This window comes from Peromyscus maniculatus, chromosome 10, assembly GCF_049852395.1.
Source record: "Peromyscus maniculatus bairdii isolate BWxNUB_F1_BW_parent chromosome 10, HU_Pman_BW_mat_3.1, whole genome shotgun sequence".
Classification (NCBI taxonomy): Eukaryota; Metazoa; Chordata; class Mammalia; order Rodentia; family Cricetidae; genus Peromyscus; species Peromyscus maniculatus.
The window spans coordinates 15559478-15581918 of record NC_134861.1 but is presented as its reverse complement, the minus strand read 5'-3'; the positions used below and the strand labels follow the sequence as shown (position 1 = coordinate 15581918).

Here is a 22441-nt window from a genome sequence, read left to right as displayed (position 1 = left end):
TCCAAGCCAGCCTCAGTATTAAGCAGAAACAATTTGTCCCTAAACTGGTTTTTATATTAAATGATACAAAAGATTAACTACATATTAGTCATTTAGGGCCCAATGTCCCCAATCTGAATACATGCTTCCTGTCTGTCCCTTCACGGGGAGGCTGCCAGGCTCTGTTTGAGAGGCCTTGGTTTACCTCCATTCTATAATACCTAGTGTAGTGGGTAGCCATTCTAGCTTTGATCTGGAAGTTCCAACCCCCATTAAGGCTTCAGTAACGGTCACGCCTACAAGGTGGGGCCAAGAGAGGACCCTGAAGACCTGAGATCCAGATGCACCGGTATCTTGGTTCCTGGACCCTGGACACTGGAGGTAGACCGAGCAGAGTTCTCCAGAGAACACCTCCGGACTGCACCACGCCTTTCCCAGACTCTGTAAACTATCCATTCACTTGTAAGTTACCCCACAAAATAAACCTCCCTTTTAACTATGTGGAATAGCCTTAATAATTTCACCAATAACCTAGTAGGGAAAAACCTCATCACTACTCCTGCTCTACTTACAGAAATATCCTATGGCATCACAGATTTTCCTTTCTAACAATGGCTTCCCTTTCCATAACAAAGCCTAGACAGTCTAAAAAAGGCAGCTTACATTCGTACATTCATCCTGACCAATTATCATGAGCAGAAGAAAGCAGACCCACACAGTAACTGGTTTTTGTGTGGTTCTCTAATTTGAATGAATGCACAAGTGAATCTTAGAAATATCCATCTTGTTGTCGAATGGTATGTGACATGCGGGGAAGGAGAGGCATTATTACCCGGAGCCAGAGACAATAGTTAAGGGCTTTACTGATGTTTTCCATAAATGAGAAACACAGAGCCTACTGCCAGCACATTAGAGTTTGATTCTAAGTCTTCCATAGTCCTTCCAAAACAGATGAAGTAATTTTGTAAAGCTAATAGGCAACACTGGCTCTAAAATGCTGTTTCAAACTCCACACCAATGATAGAAAACCATCTCCTAATACATCACCTTTACCAACAACCTGGCGCACAAAGGAGTACATGTTTAGCTTTGTTTAAACAGGACTTGGTATACTTTCCAGTCAATGGAGAAAAGATGGTTGGAATTGACTATCAATGAACATCAACTCAATAGCTGTTGTTACCTATGGAGTTCATGCCCCTCTGCCTTTGGGCATCCCTAGCGATGTAAATTTGTTTCTGTATTTGGACTGAAGGGACCAAGCTATTAGTTAGAGCCTTAATGGGGAGAACTCGGGGGAAGACACCAGCATGGGCCCCACATGGCAGGTGCTCTTTGCTTGCTGGGGAGCGGTAGGACAAACAAAGCACATCAAACTCATCTAGGGTGAAGTTGTTTTCCAGAGGAACAACCCTCCTCAGCCACCTTCTGTGGTGGTATTCTAATTGTACTGAAATGTGATTTTGATTGTATGTTAACAAATAAAGTTGCCCCGGGGGTCAGAGCTATTAGAGCCATAGACAGAGAGTGGTGGTGGTGGTGGTGGTGGTGGTGGTGGTGGTGGTGGTGGTGGTGGTGGTGGTGGTGGTGGCACACGCCTTTAATCCCATAGATCTCTGTGTGTTCAGGGATACAGCCAGCATTGGAGACATATGCCTTTAAGACCTAGGGGGCTGTACATTCAGACAGTGACGAGGCAGTCACGTGTTTGGGTTTACAACCAATGAGAAGGCAGAATGACTGGAAAATCGACTTACACACAGAAAGTAGCTCTTTTTTGAGAAGCTGGGACACAGCAGGAAGAAGGGTGAAATTTTAGCTCTGAGCTCTGACCTCTTGGCTTTCTCTTTTACATTGTTTCTGTGTTTCTTATTTAATAAGACGGTTGGTTACATCTACAACCTTCCCAACCTCAAAGAGCTAATGGTTCCAGGGAGTGCTCAAGCCCCAGGGGAGTCCTACATGGAAAAGATCAGAAATGGAAAGTAAACTGTGAGGGTGATGAAGAGGGGGTGATTTATATGCCACTTCTTTTTTATTTTCTGAAAAAAAAATGTAGAGGATTACTATTTTTCTTGTTACTATTTTTATTTGCATGTATGTGCATTCACATATATGACATCTGTGTATTTGTGCATGTATGCATGTGTATGGGTCTGGCCACCCATTTATGATGCCTATGCATTTGTATGTATGTATGTATACATGTACATATATATATAAGTCTGGCCATTAATGTGCCAGGGAATATTGTGGAAGTCAGAAGACAGTCTGATGTGTGGATCCTTGATTTGTTTCTTCCTTGAGACTGGGCATCTTGCTATTTGCAGCTGCATATGTCAGTCTTTCTAGCCCATGAATTTCTATGGTTTCTCTAGCCACTCCCTTCTATTTCATAGTAGGAACGTGGGATTATAGACATGAAAGTTCTAGGCATTTGAGTTGGATTCTCATGCTTGTCTAGAAAGTACTTTACCCACTGAGCCATTTTCCCAGGCCAAGAAATGTTTTCTCTGTTTTATTTTTGTTTCTCATTAAATGTCAAGAAGAATTTTCCAGTGGACATAGAATGATTTTGGATGTCCAGTAGTTAACATAGTTAGTCCTGTTTCATGAGAGGCAAAGACAAAATAAACAGAGAGTCTGGTTCACAATTTTCTTTACATATGATCAATTTTATGCAAAATAAAGCTGTGCCACAAAAGAAGGTGTTCTGCCTCTCACAATAGCCAGCATCCAAGAGAGTCCCTACTATTCCTTCCTCCTGGTATTCAAATCTTAAATGTTCTCTTCCTACAAATAGATGATGGCAAAAGTTGACCAGTTGGCAATAATAGGTTACAAAAGACACTGTAGCTTTCAGGATGCTGAGTACTCCCTTGCTTCCTTGGATACTCTCTGGAAATATGGGGAGTCCACACTGAAAGTAACCCTAAGGAGGTTAAGCATTAATGCCTCCTACCAATAGCCACGTACATGAACTTGGAGGATGGTCTTCTATCACAGCCAGCTTTTACTGCCGCCTCCTGAGCCAACCTAAGCAAAAGCCACCCAAATGAAGTTACTCTGGGATGCCTGACCCTCAAAAGCTGGGGGAGACCCACATTTGTTTGCTCTCTGCCTTATGTTAGGGTGATTTGTTGCCCGATGATAGAGAAGTCATACATCTGATGAGATCATATTGCTTGGCCAAAGCAAATCATCACTATATTGTGAAAAGTTAAGAGACAGATGCAGAAGATGGCCAGAATAAACGTGAAAATCATCATCCAACAGCACTGAAAGGAACGTCCACAATGCATTCCCATCTTAGTTTATTCAGCCTGTCATAATACCACATAACAAATACCACAGGCTGGGTGGCTTAAGCAACAGAAATGCATCATCTCGCATGTCTGGGATTAGAAAGCCAGAGATCACAGTATTGGCAGAATTGGACTCTTCTCAAGTCTACAAGGAAAAAAACCTGCCCCTAGACACACACACCCTTTGACTTGCAGAGTCAGTCCCCTCCCTCCCTCTCTGCATTTCTCCTGTACATGTTTATGTTTACATTTCCATTTATGAGGACACGAGCCTTATTGGATAAAGGTCCCTCCTTGATCTCATTTTACTTTGTCTCCTCTGTAAAGAACCTATCTGCACATAATGGCACATTTGCAGCAGCTAGGAAAAGGGATAAGACATCACCATATATGTTAGAGGTGGCCACAATTTAACACATATTATATCTGTCTTCTGTATCCTGCAGTGTCACAATGCTAGGTGACAAGCAGAGAGGAAGAGCAAGCAGTGTCAGGAAGAGCTCCTCATCCCAAGATCAGATGTCGCAGCTGAAAGTCTCTGTGGAAGAAAAGTCTGCACTGCTGTTCTTTACACACTTTGCTCACTAAGACGGAAAAAAAAAACAACAGGAAGAAAATCTTTCCGTCTGCCACTGTCAGACTCATAGAGGTGACATTCAAAAGTGAAGTCAGTGCCAGTGAGTGATCAGTATGTACATAAGACGATTTCCTATTGTAGGTTAGAATGAAAATTCTTAGAACATTACTGTTCTTCTGAATATCTGTCCTGAGGCTATTCTATGATAGCATAGCCACCAACACCATTTAGAACAAATAGTTTCTCTAACTGTTGCAATTATTCAGATATAGGAGAAACATATACTTTCCTGAAAGATTAAATTTTGAAGTAGATGACTTTTTTCAGCATTCAAAATTCACCAATGAATAGTCATAAAAGATATACTTCCTGTCCCTAATGTCTAAAGCATATGAAAATCTTATAATGCTTGTCAGGATTCTATTGCTCTGCAACTTTCAGGATGCCTTGAGAAAGTATTCATTACTGTGACAATAATGACCCACCCATCCATCCACACTTGAGGTGATAAGAGAAAGACTAACCCCCTTTGCTTTGCTACAGGCTTAAACTGAAAGGATTGGACCCCAAGGTTTATTTGAGATTTACCAACTGTTTCCTTATAAGAGAATATGAGAGAGCTAACATAAGTATCAGAGAAGGTAATGTAGACCCATGACATAGAACAGGTTTTTAAATAATATACAACTTAAACATATATGTACACATATATTATATATGTGTATATATGTGTGTACGTATATATTATATATGTGTGTATGTGTATACATATATATTATATATGTGTGTGTATGTATATGTATATATATGCATATATATATATATCAGAGACCAGATATTAATAAGAAAAGTGACTTAATGAAAAGGTATGTTATACTGACTGGGTTTCCAAAAGCTGAATGAGAATTTGGGACAAGATGGAGTATTAAGTACCTTCCAGTGTGGTAGCTAGTAGATGCAGGAACCTCTGTCCAACATTTTTCAGAAACGCATTGCCTTCCTCCTTTGTAATATTGACATTGACTTTTCATGCACTTGGCAAGTACCAAGAACTAGAAATAAAGACAAGAGTGCATTAACATTCAAAGACAGCAGCTATCATAGAGGGTAAAATAGGATTCAATCACAAATGAAATAAATACTACTGGACTCAATTATTATCCTAGCTATTAGACTACATAGGAAGACAAAATAAGTTGCTAAACACATGCAATAGTATGAAGTTGCCTGATGCTCACGGTTTCAGAATAGCAGAACATGAGCTCTGAAGTGAGGCACTCATTTCTTCAACACATTTAATGTGGAGTGTCTTCTTGCTAGTTTGGAAATTCAGTGTCTCCCAGTGGCCTACCTGCTAAAGATTCAGTCCTAAGCTGCTCTTGGGACCTCTCAGGGGAAATTGTGGTAGGTCCTAGTCTTGGCAATATTCCTTGAAAGGGAATTTGAGCCCCTGTCTCACTCCTCTCTTTTTGCTCTCTGGTTCACTATTTAACTGGTTTGGGTTTACCACATACCTTACCATGTATATGTTCTCACCACTGACTCAACTAGATAGATTGTTGACTAGAACCTCCAAAACTGTGAGCTAAGCCTTTTCTCCTTGTAAGTTACTTATCTCTGGTATTTACCATAATAATAGAACACTGATTAACACTCATATCTCAAAAACTGTCAAGTACTAATACTACAGAGATGCCCTGTAAGGAAGGCCCTGTTTCTGCCTCATAGAACTTAGAGTCTAATTAAGAAAATAGGCAATTAAACAAGCAATTAAAAACAAAGTATTAGACACAATAGCACTTAATGTTCTTGTAGAAAGTCATGATTGTGAAATTAAATTACATGATAAAGTACCTATGACAGAATAGGCACTCAAAAAAAACTTGCATTTTAACGAACTAAACAGCTTCACTTATGTGTAGACAGAATTTATAAACAGAAGACCATTGTAATAATCTCAGAAGCAAAGAAAGTTTTGATGGATCATATAACCTTGAATTAGGCACAAAATCTTTGTTCCCCGTCTCTGAGGCCCTTTATTTGTCCAGCCCACACCATCTCTTCTCTCCTAATTTTACCATCTAAGAGAGCTCATTAAGAGATTTACCTGATCAGACTAAATGTTTCTTTCCTTAATCCATCTCATTACCCTCCCAACACCCTTGTACTGGTCTAAACATTTGAATTTCATAGCAGCATTAATGCAAATATAATCTCATCAAGGTCTAAAGATTCCTAGGAGAGCTAGGCTTGAATTACTTCATTTGAATGCATGAGATAACAGTATTCCCTTGGATAGTTCCCCTGTTTACAATGTTTCCCTCAGTCGGAGGTGAGATCATCAGTATAAAACCAGTGAATGCATTTTAGATTCCACTAAGCCCCAGAATAAACCAGACGTATATATTCAACTCAAGACAGACCTAGTAAAGTGCCTATAATGAGATGGGGGAGATGTCAAGGAGTGACCTGTGCAGTTTTGAACGTTCAAATAAAATTAGTTGTCAGGCCAAAATGATGGAAAACCATGAGAAAGAGCAAAAAATGATGAGAGACATTTCCATCAAAAGATGGCATTAGTTGAAAAGAGTGTCAGGAGAAGCACCCAGACAGAGCTTGAATCCTTTCTACTCTGGTCTTAACAGCTAAGGGGGATTGAAAAAGGAAGTTAACACATCTTTGCCTTCATTCTCCATCTGAAAACAGAAATAGCAATCCTGAGCTCCGAGATATGGGGAAGAATCAGAAAGAAGTCGAGTAGATAAATGCTTTACACGGAACTTGAAAAATAAAGTGCAAAGAACCAGTATATTACAGGAAATAAATTCTTATAACCATCCATACACACTGTTAATAGATTCAAAATTCAATACAATGAAAATTTTTTATAGAAATATGAATTAAAATAACTTTCCCAAGAAGAAATGGGCAAAACAATGTAATAATTAATAAATTAATTAAGTTTGAAATAATGCTCAAAGGCCTTCTTATATATACCTAAATAGTCACCTAAACACACACAAGGAATTAGGAAAGGGTTCTTTTCTTATCCAAAATGGAGTCAGGGACTTGAAAAATAATGACAAGGGCTTGGCATTTATTTGGCACTGGGAGCTTGACACTTGAACTGGAATAGAATATTGCAAGAAATCTTATTAAATAAAAATAGCAAGACATCCCTTTCCACAGCATATGCAGACAGAAGTAGCACCTCCCTGAAGAATACAGAGGCTTCCACATCAAAAATCAATTTCCATCATGTTCTGTATTTGCAGATCAAAGAAGAAAAATCTCTTTCAAATGACACAAAAAAATGGTAAAAGCAAATGTTATTTGTGATTAAATCTGCACTTAGCAAGCTGGACATAAATGTGGTTTTCACAGGCTGCTAAAATGCAGGACACCAGACTCTAGAATGAACAGTACAACTAATGGAGAAACACACATAGTAAATATAGAAACAAAACAAGTGAAGGGGACAAATTCTCGCCGGTCCTATTCAAAACCGCACCAGAGATTGAACCATTAGAGGTTTTTTATTTCCTTAAAAAATAAGGAGGAAAAGGAGCTAGGGATACAGGTCCATTGGTACAGCCCTTGCCTAGCACACATGGAGCTAACAATTTATTTGATCTCTAACACCATCTGTATCTACTTGGTATGGTGGCACATGCCTTTCAGCTCAGCACCGCAGAAGTGGAGGCAGGAGGCTCAAATGTTCATGGCTACCTAGCAAGTTTGAGGCCAGTGTAAGCTACATGAGACCCTATCTCAAATAAATAAGAAGGAAAAGAGGTTAAAATAAATGAAGCTAGGCTGGGAACCAAGACAGCTAGGTGGTTAAAGTGTTTTCTCAGCAACAAGGCCAGAGAACTGATTCCCCAGAACTCACATAAACACCAGGTAGCTGTAATATCACCCCCTAATTGTGGCCTCAGAAGGCAGAGACAAATTGGTGAGCAAGACGAGCCATTTGGGGGAGTTAAAGGTTTGATTTCCAGATCATGCCTTGGTGAATAAGCTGGAAAGCAATCAAAGAAAAATCCCAATATCTGCCTACATACACACACACACACACACACACACACACACACACACACACACACACACAACCTATGCACTATGCACATAAGAATACATATATACACATAAATGTGCACATCTCAGACACAGACACATAAGAAGAGGAAAAAGACAGACAATCCACCTTTATAAGAAATACACACTTGCAAATAACATAACATCTTCTAGACACTAAATCTATTAAAGGTACATTTTTAAATTACAGGATAAAATTACAGGATGCTTCAATATTAGATCAGTGTACAAGACTCAGTAATATTCCCATATACAGAAAATTTTAAAATAAAAATTAAGTTATAAAATACAATTATTTTTACAATAGTAGTCAGAAATCCAAGGCATTTGGAATATTTAATATGTTTAGAAATTTAATTTTAAAATTGTGGCTGAAATTTCTGGCTGAAAACTAAAATATGAAACTATATTAATGTGGATATATCTTTGCAAGTTTCAGTAAAATTACAGAGGTATTATTTATACACAGACATAAATGCAGACACCCACAGAGATGGATATAGAGCTAGATAGAGATGATAAAAATACATACAAGGAGATACAATTAATGAAAACATTAAACACAATGATGGCATAATTATTTTCCCCAATTTATCTCTAAATTAATTGAAACTGTGATCAAAATTCAATGAGGTAATTTTTGGAATTTAACCAGTTGAAACACATAATGAATAAAGAGCCAGGATTAGGTAAGACAGTTCTGAAGAAAGCCCACAAAGATATGAAATTTTCCTTACAAGATATAATCTTTTCTGACTTGGGTTATTGTAATAAAATGCCCCAGACTAGGTGATTTATAAACAATAGACATTTATATTTCACCATTCAGAGGCAGTGAAGTCCACAATCAAGGCACTGGCAGATTTGGTGCATCGTAGGGTAGGGGCTCTCTGCTGGAAAGATCTTCACCTAGCCAAGATGAAAAGGCAGAGTTCAGGCTCGCCCTTCTGTAAGGACTACTGTGGTGGCCTAGTCAGCTTCTAAAGGCCTCACCTCTTCATGCAATTCATTGAGAAATTCTTCTGAAGCATAAATTTTGGAAGAAATATAATTTATTTAAAGCATAATAGATATTTCCCTCAAAACATTAAAGATACAGTAATTCGTGCATGGCCGGTCTTTTGGAACCTAGTGCCTATGCTGAGACACTTTGCCCAGCCTTGGTGCAGGTGGGAGAGGCTTGGACCTGCCTCAACTAAATGTACCAGGCTCTGCTGACTCCCCAGAGGAGACCTAGCCTTGGAGGAGTGGGAATGGGGAACGGGTTGGGGGGAAGGGCTGGGGGTGGGAGGACGGAGGACAGGGAAATCTGTGGTTGATATGTAAAATGAATAGAAAAATCTCTTTATATATATAGTATTGCAAATCAGTAAGAGTAGGATGACCTGTTGAGAAACAATTTTAGGGTAGTTTTCTTATCTGAGTAGAAAAAAATGTAGTAATGTACAGCACACAGTGTTTTAAAATACTTCAGAAAGAAGACAGTATTACACATTAAAAAATAAAAAACTACAAACGGTAAAGAGATGAAAGGAATAACTAGAGATAGATTTCTTAAGCAAGATCCAGGAAAAAAACATAATAAAATACTAGAAAATGTTATTTAATTAAATTTTAAAATATTTGTTCCAGGCTGGTAAGACATCTCAGTAGGTAAAGGCACATGCTGCTAGCATGAAGCCATGTGTTCCAGATGTAGGACACATGTGATGGAAGGAGACAACTGACCTCTCAAAGTTGTCCCTGACCCCAACATGTGTATCCATCTTGGCATGTAAACACACTCAAGTATGTGCATACATACATACATACATACATAACACAAACACAGTAAAAGAGTACTTAAAATAAAATGTCTGTGAAGCAAAAGGAAAAAGATAAACGACTATAAAAAATAAAACATACAAATAATTTTACAAATTATATACTAAGAAACCAGTAAATACAATACTCACACACAGTTATCAAAAAATTAAAATTTAAAATAATACAAAATAATTCTAACAGATAATCAACAAAAGAAGAAAACTAATAAACCAGAAAAAAAATATTCAAACTCAGAGAAAGCAAACTTTAAAAATAAGTACATTTATCTTAATGGCCTTAAAAGACATTTGGAAAATCTGGTTGAATGCTAGAGATAATATGCAGAAAGCATGCTTGTAAGAGAGTAAATTATTGCCATCATTTTGATTACCCTGTGGAAAATTTGGAGTTACTTCTACTGAAAGTGAATATAGCTTTTACATTATACTTCCACTGACAGTTCTTAGTCTAAAATAATGTTTGCTACATGAACAAATCAATATCAAGAGTAACAGTAATTAAGTTAAAAATGAGGGGGCGGGGGCAGAAAGACCATGACAGAGAACAAGAAATACAAATACCCTTCAAGAGGAAATAAGGTAAGTAACTTTTTAGTCTAGGTATACCCTAATACAGAGCAATTTTAAGTAGAGATGGGTATAAACACTATCTTATTTAATATGGAAAATGACAGAATCATGAATGTTGTTTGCAGTCACATACAAAGCAACACAATTCTTATGTGTAGGACAGTTCTGCTCCTGATTCATTGGCTCACTGAGTTCATGGAATGGACTCACTTCCTTGATCTGTCACCATTGCCCTATCATGGGTAAACAGGTGTTCATTCATGAATCCTCATGTATCATTTTCTTATACACATTACCTAGTATAACCAGGCATAAGTGATTTAACCACTTATGGTGAGAATCAGGAGGCAGAAATTGAGTTTAGGGGAATTAAAAAATTGATCGTCCAAGTCAGCAGACTCACGTGAAATCAACATTCTTGCCATAGCATTCATGAATTAGATGCTGTGACGGAGACAAGATATTTCAAGGACTAAAGGCTCTGATGCTCATTCTCTTCATCTCCATAGGATTCAGTTATTTCTTTTCTGTTTTCGTTTTAATGTTTGTCTTCATACACACCTCTCAGTTGTTCTATTTTCCATCTCACTTTTCTTTTCATGTATCCCTTGGCTTTTTGTGGACCCTTGATAGATCCCCTCTCCCCTCCCCACTTCTATCTCTGCCCTCTTGTGAACATACTGGCATCCCTTACCCACTTGTATTTCTGCTCTCTTGTGATCACACTGGCATCTCTTACCCACTTCTATCTCTGCCCTCTTGTGAACATACTTGCATCCCTTACCCGCTTGTATCTCTGCTCTCTTGTGATCACACTGGCATCCCTTACCCACTTCTATCTCTGCCCTCTTGTGATCACACTGGCATCCCTTACCCACTTCTATATTTCTGCCCACTTGTGAACGTACTGGCATCCCTTACCCACTTCCTCCTACCTCCAGTGTTGTACATCTTCTCCTTATCTGACTGATGAAAATGGCAAACTGAAGAGCATGAGGTCCTAAAGTACCCATAGTTCATCAGATTATAGGCATACTGGCAAGTTTAAAATTCTTATGACAGACCTTCAATATGCATGCTATTATTCATTTAACTACAGAGGTTAGGTACCTAATAAGGGACTGGCTGGAGGAGAGGATCTCTCAAGGAAAGGTAAATGGGATATGTTGTTATTACCAGGGAGCCTGCATGCGACCGATCTAAGCCCTCTGCATATATGTGACAATTGTGTAGCTTGGTCCATTTGTGAGACTCCTAACAATGGGAGCAGGGGCTAATGTGTCAGCAATTGAATTGCCTTGCTGAGCCTAAATACAAGGGGAGGTGGTTAGTATTTCTGTAACTTATTATGTCATGCTTTACTGATACCCATGGGATGCCTGCCCCTGTCTGAACAGAAACAGATGAGGAATGGATTGAGAGAGGTAGCGGGGAGGTAGAAGAATGGGAGGCGAAGAGGAAGGGAAAACTTCAGTTAGGATGTAAAATAAATAAACTAATTAAATTGTTTAAAAAAGAAGGTGCTGTTATTGAGAGACAAGAGTGGGGGTTACATGGGAAATGGGGTAGAAGATAGGTGTAAGGGAGGAAATATGAGGAGGGAACTAACACTAAGGGCCATTTGAGGGGGCATATGAAAACCAACTATTCTAGAAGCTTCCTAAAATACATACATATATGAAAGGAATCACCAGTAATAGGGGAGAGAATATCCCAACTAGATATCTTGTAACACCACATAAAACCTCCAGTGCCAGGAACGGGTTAAATTTTGGCCAAGAAGGCCCCACTGTACATGCCCACCACCATTACAGGTTATTCCCAAGGCAATATATTGGTTGCTCACCACAAACTAATAGGAAGACCCTATTGCTAAAGTCAACACTTACATATCTCATTACACACAGAGAAGTCAAGCTGGTACCTAGCTGGATGCTTCACTCCTACTGACAAACATTCATGGTACTGAAAGGGAGATACTCTGCACACTTTCAAAGGAGAAAGGTAATCATTAATACAGCTGCAAACCCTGCAACCTACAACCTGCATGCAAGTTATGCTGAGCAGTAGTGGTACAAACATTGTGGGAGTAACTCTCTGATTGGACTTAAGGCCCTCTTTATGAGTTGGGACTCATTCCTGACACTGCTAGAGTGTCCAAAAACCTGAGACTGGATAGGCCATGGGCCTATTGTTCTGAACCTAAAGGAACAACAGTATTCTGCTGTATTCATAGATCAATGTCTTACTCAGCCATCATCAGAGAAGCTAATGTAGTAGATGAGAACTAAAACAAAGACCCATAACTGGACAATGTACAGTGAGTGAGTGACTTTGGAGTACTCAGTCTTAAGTCCAACATCTTCATCAAACCCCTCCCCACAAGTCTCAGCAAGCTATGCAGGTGAGGAAGCAGAAAGATTGTAGGAGCCCAGTGGGGATGGATGACTCCAAGAAAACAGTGTCTTCAAGGTGCAACAGGATTGATGCACATCTGAATTCACAGAGACTGTAGCAACATGCACAGGGCTTGCTCGGGTCCAAGCCAGGTGGGGTTCCAGTACTGAGAAGGGGAAATGAACATTGGCTCCTACCCCTAACTGAGGAGAAGCTATTTGCAATGGATACTTGCAAGCAAAGGAAAATTTAGTTTTCTCCATTGAGCCTCAGTGAGCATATTAACCACACTTAAGGGTAGGCTCCCTGCTTGGGAGTAGTTGGCCAACACAAAATGAACTCAGTGGTTATTTTTGTCAAAACAAAAAAAAAAAATTCTGATGAAAAAAATGTTCACAGTAATTTGATAGAAATTTCCTATTAACCAAAAACCTAGATAAAAGGCAGGAGCCTTCATAATAACTTTTAAAAGTTAAACATTTTGATTAAGCCATGGGGACAACTAGTGTTGGTTATACGGTGTACTGCTAGTGGCTGGCTGCCGCCCACAGCGGCCATGCCAGCAGAGGAGAGTGCTGATGGGAAGTCACAGTCATGGTTACCTTTTTAGAGCTTTACTGGGGGAGGAGGGCAGAGAGCAGAAAGGAAAACAAGGGACACACAGAGGGCCCACCCGCTTTTTAGGCTGGGACGCTGTTGCAGGCTGATGATGCAATTAAAGGCAGAATCCTTACAACTAGACACTGCCATCCTTGCTATCCAGGCCACAGCAGCCTCCAGAAACTGTGGAGAAAATATGTGATTAAGATCACTGCCAGAAGCCAGAATATTCAAGCTGCTAAGTGATCCTTCCTGGCTGTCAGGGCCAGGTTTCACCCTCCCACACTGGAGTAGCAGGTGGCGATCTGAGACCCCTAGTGGTTCTGAGCAGCAGCTCTTAACCCCCACATAACCATCAAGGCCAATGCCAGGGATAGTTTTCAATGAACATTGACCTTCAAGGCAATTTTTAATAAAAGGGATTTTATCAAACTCTTTTTCCATAATGACTCATTCTAAACCAGAGGAAATTAAATGAACAAAGAAGGCCAAGAGCCGTCATGTATTCACTCTGAATTTCTTTTAGAAAAACAAGACTGAACTGCACAGTTACAGTTTACTGATCCCACCCAGCCTTGGGGATGCACAGTAAGCAAGTGAAAAGTAAGGAGATGTTCATTATGAAGGGAAGTGTGTGCCTGTTAGAAAACACAATAGCCACTCAACATTCTTTGTGCTACATTTGGGACTCTGGACTATGAGGGAATCGACCACAAAGCTCGAAATGCTGTCACTGTGTACAAATTTCTGCTTGTCTGTTAGCCTTTATAGTCTAGTCATTATGAAAATAGACTCTGTTGTTTGGAAAAATAACTAGAAATTGGAAGATGAGATAGACTGAAATTTTGTCAGAACAACTACCACCACAAAGTAGGAATGGGATAATATGGAAGGCATTATAAGGAAGTGGTTAAAAGAACTCTAACGGAGGCAGGAGAAAAGTCAATTTCAGAGGGACTCCTGCCTTGGCCTTTAATAGCCAGACAGCTTATAATACTTATTTTATAGTTGCTCATTTCTTTTCAGCAAATATATCATATATATGGAGTGTGTATGTGTGTGTGTGTGTGTGTGTGTACATGAATGTTGAGGACCTAACTCTTCAATAATTCACTAACATAATACACCTTTGGCAAACACTGACATGGTATACTTTTATCATATTTCTCAGTACAGGTAGGTCAAAAGCTGTGGTCAACTCAATCTGCATGCTTCCATATGATACATTGTTAGTTACAATTAAACAATGAAGTATGAGTATGCTTGTTCTAACTACTTTACTTTTTTCTAGGGGTAAGTAATCATGTCTCCTAAACTACTCTGTTATCTATAAGCCAGGAATAAAACTTACACCAGAAATTGCCTCCTCGTGGACCTTGATTTAAGAATTCCCCCTCCATAACTGACTTCTATTATTTATCACATATTCTTTAGTATCTTGTTAATGTCTCCCACTCAGAATTATAATACCTTTAAATAAGAATCAGAGTCCACTTTACCAAAGACCCAGAAGCATGATTTGGGAACTGAGTCATGAGGAGAAACTATAAAGACCTTGAGGTCTGTGCTAGACAGAGTCCAGATTACCTTAAAGAGAGTGTTTGTAGAAATGTGGACATTGGGGACTCTGCTGAAGGCCCAAGTAGAAAGTAAGAACTGTAGAGAAACCTCTGTAATCTCAGCAAATATATCATTAATCATTAACAGATGGAGGAGAAATATGAATGAAAAGGGCCATCCTGGTGAGTCTAAGATAGACATGAGAAACACAAGAAGAATGCTGAGAATAAACAACATTGGAAAAATCTCAACAAGCTTTGCTGAACTGTGCCCAATTTCCTGGTGCCTGGTAGGAGGCAGAACTGAAACTGGACACAGGGCTAAGGAGATTTCTAAAAGAGGCACTTAAACAGCAAAGTAAGTCATTCTTGAAATTTATAGTAAAATGTGAGAAGAAAGATAAGTCAAAGGAATTATTAAGAAAAACAAGAATCAGAATTTGTTGATTTTGCAAACTCTCAGCCTACTTGTACTATGTGGAATAAGGACACTTATTCTGAGAAAAGACTAAATTGTATAGCTGAGTGACCATTTGATAAGTACTTTGGTATGTGTACTAGTCAGGGTTCTCTAAAGAACAGACTTATAAAATGAATATATACATATGTATATATTAAATATATCATATTATTTATTTGTATATATATGGAATTCATTAGAATGGTTTACAGCCTGTGGTCCAGCTAGTCTAACAATGGCTGTCTACCAGTGGAAGTTCCAATAATCCCGTAGTTGCTCAACCCTATAAATGTGGACAGGGTTTCTCTGTGTAGCTTTGTGCCTTTCCTGGGTCTCGCTCTGTAGACCAGGCTGGCCTCGAACTCACAAAGATCTGCCTGGCTCTGCCTCCAGAGTGCTGGGATTAAAGGCGTGTGCCACCACCGCCCAGCTCAGCTGGTTTTCAATATACACTGAAATTCTGAAGAAGTAGGTCTAATTCCAGTGAAGAGATGGACTTTTCAGAGAGAGTGAAAGCAAGCAGGCAAAGAGAGAGAACAAGCTTCAGTCTGTTATAGCCTTTATATAAGCTGCCAGCAGAAGGTATGGCCCAGATTAAAGGTGGATCATCCACCTCAAAGACGTGGATTAAAAGTGGGTCTTCCCTCTTCATATGATTTAATTTTTTTTAATCCCTCACAGATGTATCCAGACACTTGGGTTTTAGTTAGTTCCAGATGTAGTCAAGTTGATGACCAATAGCCATCAACCAGGCATGTGACTCACAGTTTAATCAAGCAAGCACCTCAGGAGAAGCCCAGAAGAGAGGTTGGATTATTGCTCCATTGCCAACTGGAGTGGGATTAGACAGATAAAATATAGAGAATGAAAAAATACTGTCATATTTCTAGACTCCACAAGACAGAATGAGCTATCCTGATGTGAACAGGCATTGTCCTTCAAAATTGTGAACAACCAAATAAATGAAGGTTCAGAGAGCCTCAGAGCCACCAATATTGTGTGTAGCAGACCCAGCAGCACTATTTCCACCTCCTCCCTTTCAAACAATGGAGTATTTACAATTTGGTTTTGCCTCCATGTAACACATTAAGAACAAGGGGCAAGACCGCCCTGCCAATCAATCTGGGTAACACCTCCACCCAGTGGGCCCAGCACATAAAGAGACAAACCGGAAAGGAAAATCGGACCTTTAAGACCTACTTGGATTCTTCCCTAACTTGGCATCCGTCTGTAGCTGCCACTCCTTCCTTCTTCCAATATCTCCCTTCTGGACCTTGAGCATCCCTCATATGCCTGTCACAACATTGTTTGGGGAGCACACAATGCGTCTGGTTTCATTGGTTTACAGCAGTAAGAAAATTTGTCTCCATAATGAATTGTACCTAAAGTTTCAAGCCTACTTAATGTGGATAAGATTTTTAGTTTGAGAATTGAGGCTAGAATGAGTTAAGACTTTGGGAGCTGTTAGAATGCAATTAATGCATTTTATATGCAAATAGAAATATGCGTTTGGGCAGACTAGGTGCATGATATATAAACTTATTGTGACCCAAATCCATTTGCTTAAGCCTAAACCCCAATGTGACTGTGTCTTCATACACACACATGCCCTAGATAAGCAATAGCCTGTGTCCTTCCCTTGATGTTTCTAGATTACATCATTTTCTATTTTACAAAGTATTGTTTTATTTAATGGGGTCTCAAAGTGTACAGAGTCATCGATTAGTATTGCCAGTTAGAGAGCTTGTAGAGTGATTGACTTGGAAACAAAATTAAAAGTGGTAAGTGACTATAAAATCAGCAATGGTTGTGGCTCACCACCAAGCACACCCCATTTCAGTAGAATGAGCATCTGAAAGAGAAGGAAAAGTGAACAGAACTGCTAAATGATTTGCTTCAGTAAAGGAAATGGGACAAACAAAATTTTAGGGGTGACTACATCAGATATAGAAAAACTTTATTGATCTTGGTTGGATATGAGACATCGAAGACGGTCCATTGCAATCTGGGTAAATACATTCTGTGATTTTTACCTCATAGTGAAATGATCTAACGATGCCTTCTCGAACACATCCTTTCATTACACTTGGAATAGGAAAGCCATTCAGGTGATAAGGATGGGGCCCCGATCCTGTAGGTTAGTGTCCATATATAAAACACCAGAGCCTTCGTTCTTTTTCTGAATGCACACACCATGAAGAAAGGCAATGCATAGACATGTTATATGGCAGCCAGCCAGTGACCCAGCAACACCTGTGTCATTAAATCCTGTCTGCTCAGAAAGGGGAACTTTGGCCAGGCACTTATCCTGCTGGGCCTTCTTCCAAACTCCAGAACAATGAGAAAATAAGCTACTGTCATTTCAGCTACCCTATCTATAGGACTATTTTTTGTAGTTCTGATTTAATAATCTCACCATCATATGGGTTTATATTTATAAATAAATGACACTCCCTTTATATCAAGGCTACTTTTACAACAGCAATTATGTTTTATCATTTCATAAAGTGATTGACAGAGCAATCACTTTTTTTATGACAGTCTGTAAAGACTACCATCGCCCCTACCTATTTCTTTGGTGCCTGTATCATTCTCATGCTTATACCCCTTCAGGATATGGTGGAATACACATTCTAGCCACTCACTAAGAAAAGATGAAAGCTAAAATTCTGGACATGCCCAGACCTGGCTGTATCTCAATCAATTCTCATGCTAGCATTAACATCAAAGTTGGGTCTAAGATTCTAATTGGGAAGTCATTTCCCTTCATAATGCTAACAGCACTCCTCTTCAGTGTTTTCAGTATATGATTTCATGGGGCCAGTCCTTTGCAGACAGTCAATTCTTACGCTCTTCCAAAGTTAGAGTGAGGAATGCCCCCAAGCTCCTCAAGGTAGAAAAAGTGTATCAGACAGCATCACACAGCATCCAAAAGGAAAATTCCATTGCTTCAGCCTTTACCTTCTATCTTTGTTTTTCCAAGAGCTCATTTCCTCCAACGCCTGATTGCTAAGTTTTAAAAATGAATCAGCTTGATGCTGGGCCTCCGAGACTGCTGACAGAAATGCATTTCTCTTTCATCCTATATTCCCCAAATCTTGTCTTCTCATCCATCCTTTTTGACCTTGTGCACAGGGGCCCTTTTGACATCAATTTACCATCACTGTGGTCATCTTTCAGGAATAAGCTGGTCAATCCATACACTATTCACTGTTCAGGGTCCATTTACCAAGTATGAGCCTATACTCAAGTTATTACCTTCCTGTGACTCATCTCATTTCTAAAATGGGGTAATGATAGTATTAAACTATATACGGGTATTTTGAAGACTGGATAGGTAATACCAAAGTCTTAAAAACAAAATTGCATAACCACAGCTGTTATGTCACAAACCTGCCCTACTAGAGTGTTAAAGAAAACCTGCAGAAAGTGATCTTCTTTTTCAAGAATGAAGTTCCCTTCTGTTTCTCAGGAGGAAGGGAATTTTTATGTTATTTACTTACTTATTGGATGAGCTGTGGAAACTTGGAGACATAGGCATTTAAACAGAGGAACAACTAAAAAAAAAATCCAGGTCATCTGTATATGATCTTCACCTAAAAAAACAGAAGGTGCTTTACTTTTAATGTGGATGGAAGCCTTGATGTATTCAGCCATCAAGAATTAGCATGTGCCCTATTCATGGCTACTTGCTTAGCACATATTTTATGCTACCACTAAATACTGTTGAGAAGCAGCATGGTATCAAGGACAAGAGTACGGTTTTGATGATAGAGAATCTTCATCCAAATACTGTTTTCACTATTTACTACCTGAGTGAACCTCAGCAAGTTATTTTTCTGCCCATAATTCCACAACAGATCTACCTAAAAATACTACTGTGTGTTATAAAAGATAAATTGTAAACTACTTAAAATTTAGTATATAAGCACATAAGCTACAGTAATGCTTTAATTTAGTGACTATGAATAGATTTCTAATAGCTTGTCAATTTTTCATTCAAAATCATAATTTTAAATTTATCTTCTCTAGAAATCTCAGATTGTGCCATTAGAGAGCTTCAAAAGATGCCTATCTATGGTGTTTTTAGAGGAAACCCAGCATCTCAGTGGAGAAATAGTCTGGCTCTCAGCTTGCTAATGTGTAGAAAGGCTGACAGAGATAAATGTAAAGAGCATCTTTGTGAACACTGTGCTGGATTGGAATTTGGCAGGACTGATGGGACTTAGGAAATGTGTCTAGGTTTGTCTTTACCACATAAGTGAGTTTAGAAAGTTGGGAAGGTGGGTAGAGCATTGCATGAATATGTAAGATTCCAAAAGATCACTGCACACAGAGATACTGAGAAATGTCCATGAACATAATTATGACAAATGAGGCCAGGATTAAGGGTGAGCAGACAGAAACACATGGCACACTAACAAAAATTCAGAAAACAATCAATCACAAAAGCAGTGGTCCAAGCCTAATCCCAAGGGCACATGCTATTGGATGAGCCGCTGAAAATGTCCCTGTAACAGAATTCAGTGATGGCCTGCTTGTCACAAAGTCAGCCTTCTGCTGACCATGCTGACCCCAATTTGTTTCCCCTCCATTCCTATGCCAACACTTTATGTCCTACCCCATCCCTGGAGCCTGGTCCTCCCGGGCTGGGAATAAGCCTGAGCTCTGAGTCCTCGCTCTTCTTTCTAGTGCCAGAGCTGTGACTTTTTAGTCCCTTGATTTTGTATCGTAAGAGTCCTAGGCCCTGCCTTGGCTTGTGGCTTTCTACTTAGTATTATTTTCTGATTTTTATTTTTAAAATAATAAATTGTCATTGCTGAAAACTATAGAGAAACACAATGTGGAAATACCTAAATCACTCCCAGAGAGCCATAGTTTATGCTATCTCTGTAAAAATTCTGTATGAACTGATATAAGAATGGATTCATGCTGTATGTACTTGCTGTATAATAAACATTGTCTTGTTCTTACAGAGTTTCTTGTGTATTACAGAGTTTATATTGATGACTGTGGATTCTAGCTTTTATATACATCCTAGGTGTGCTTAATAGGTCTCATCAATAGATGTAATACTGAAAATATTTCTAGGCCACAAACATTTCCTCTAGATTTGCTTAGTATCCTGTGTCACAGTTCTTCAGAAAAAAAAAAAAAAGTCAGTGTCCTCTGCTTTAAGGAAACCAAGCACATTATTAGAAAGAATTTTATAGAATTTGCCCTGTATAAAATGATTGCTAGTTTTGTCCAAAGTGGTGAAATTAGTAGCAAGTGAGAAATCAGATTTCTTTCCCTCTGACCTGTCTCTTCCTTCCAGTTGTCCAGAAAAGCATAGGGACACCAGAGTGGATCCACACCAATATAAGAGTATAACTATCTGAGGACTAACCAGCCTATTTCAGCTTCCCTCACTATACAATGATGAAACTGAGGTTCCAAGGAAGCAAATTGCATCTCTATGGCTTTCTTGCCTCAAGTGGTGGCAGTGATAGAGTCTCAAACAATAACTAACATGGCCTTTGAGTCCTTTGTCTCACAGACTTGAAAAATGAACTTCATGGTCAATGGAGAGGTGAGTTTTTGTTTTTTTGTTTTTTGTTTGTTTGTTTGTTTTGAGGTAAAAAATACTTAATTTGTTATTATTTAAAAGGTTTTTTTTCATCTTACATACCAACCACAGTCCCCCCTCCCTCCCTCCTCCTGCTCACCTCCTACCTTTCCCCCACCACACACACCCCCATCCACTCCTTAGAGAGGGTAAGGCCTCCCATTGGGAGTCAACAAAGTCTGGCATATCAAGTTGAGACAGGACCAAGCTCCTCCCCCCTGTATCAGGGAGGGTGAGTTTGAGGGAAAAAAGTGTATGTGAGAACTTAAAAGGAAGCAAGTTCCTGTTCAGCAAGAGTGGGTGCTAGGAAAGGCTTGCACCAAGAGTCTGGCTCTAGAGACTAACACAGTGTTACTGGGTGGAGGAATTAGAGGGAGGGTAGTGAGCTGGTCAGTTTTCCCACTCACAAGGTGTTGATGTACCTTTCCCATCCTAGCATCTGGCATTTCAGGCCCTTTCTGATGAAGCATAGCTTTTGGTTAGCTCTTCTCATTAAAGCTGCTCTGTAAATGGAGAAGAAGAAGAAAAAGAAAACAGAACACAGACCAATATTTCTAGACACTTCTGGTATTTCTGGCCTCCAGCAAGGTAAAAGCTGCCAATAGAACCAAGGGTATCCTCAGCTTCTGACCAACATGGTACTGGTTTGCAAGGACAAGTGGCAGGATTATTGGTTTAGTTAGGTCCCCACCCCAAACTGAGAGACGTGTTTATTTCCCCTGTATTCATCAAAGGGAAAGAGACACTCAAGAAGAAAGCAAAATGCATCCAAGACAATGAATGGGTGTCAGCTCCTCAAAGAGAGTTGCAATTCAGTATGCCAAAACCACTGTGCCAATCTATATGTGTAGGTAGGCTGTGTGCTACTATCTAAAGTCTCAAGAACAGATACCTGTCCTGAGGACCATCTTCCTGTCAATACGATTGACAGGCCCATTTGGGTTAGCATTTAAGTGGGGACTATAATATGTCTTTCTCCTTTACCAGCAAGCATCCATAGATAGTGATCTTAGGACCTTTGGGGCAACTTAAAATCTCCATCCAGATCAGAGATACACCTCAGATCCTGTTGTTTTGTCTAAATTTTATGTAACCGAATAGAATTAAATGAAATAAAAAAAATAAAAAGAAATAAATCTATGACATAGCCATGCTTGACAGGAGGTAGTGGCCTTGCTTTTTTGAGTATCAATTAATCCCTCTTCCTTCCTTCCTTCCTTCCTTCCTTCCTTCCTTCCTTCCTTCCTTCCTTCCTTCCTTCCTTCCTTCCTTCCTTCCTTCCTTCCTTCCATGAGGTATTTTAAGTCTTCAGGAAAGGCAATTATGCATCTCCCCCTATTTCATATTCTAAGAAGGGGCACTTTCTTAAGCATTCCATTTCTTTAAAATTAATGTGTTAGCCAGAACACAAGAGGTAGTGTCTAAAATTGATCATGAGAGATAATGATTTTCAAGTCTCCTA

General features: G+C 39.3%; 1 long non-coding RNA gene and 1 other non-coding gene across 2 annotated transcripts in view; both read right to left on the bottom strand.

Annotated features, from left to right (window-relative positions):
• Positions 1-22441, bottom strand: part of LOC121832696 (uncharacterized) — a 62754-nt gene that overhangs the window by 6098 nt on the left and 34215 nt on the right. The window contains exons 2-4 of the long non-coding RNA XR_013042797.1: positions 18875-18967; positions 17405-17550; positions 4795-4913 (exon numbers count right to left, since the gene is read on the bottom strand). This is a non-coding gene — a long non-coding RNA (uncharacterized LOC121832696). The remainder of the gene's footprint in view (positions 1-4794; positions 4914-17404; positions 17551-18874; positions 18968-22441) is intronic.
• On the bottom strand, positions 13607-13741 carry LOC121821051 (small nucleolar RNA ACA64). The gene has a single exon (XR_006061751.1). It is a non-coding gene; the product is annotated as a small nucleolar RNA ACA64 (small nucleolar RNA).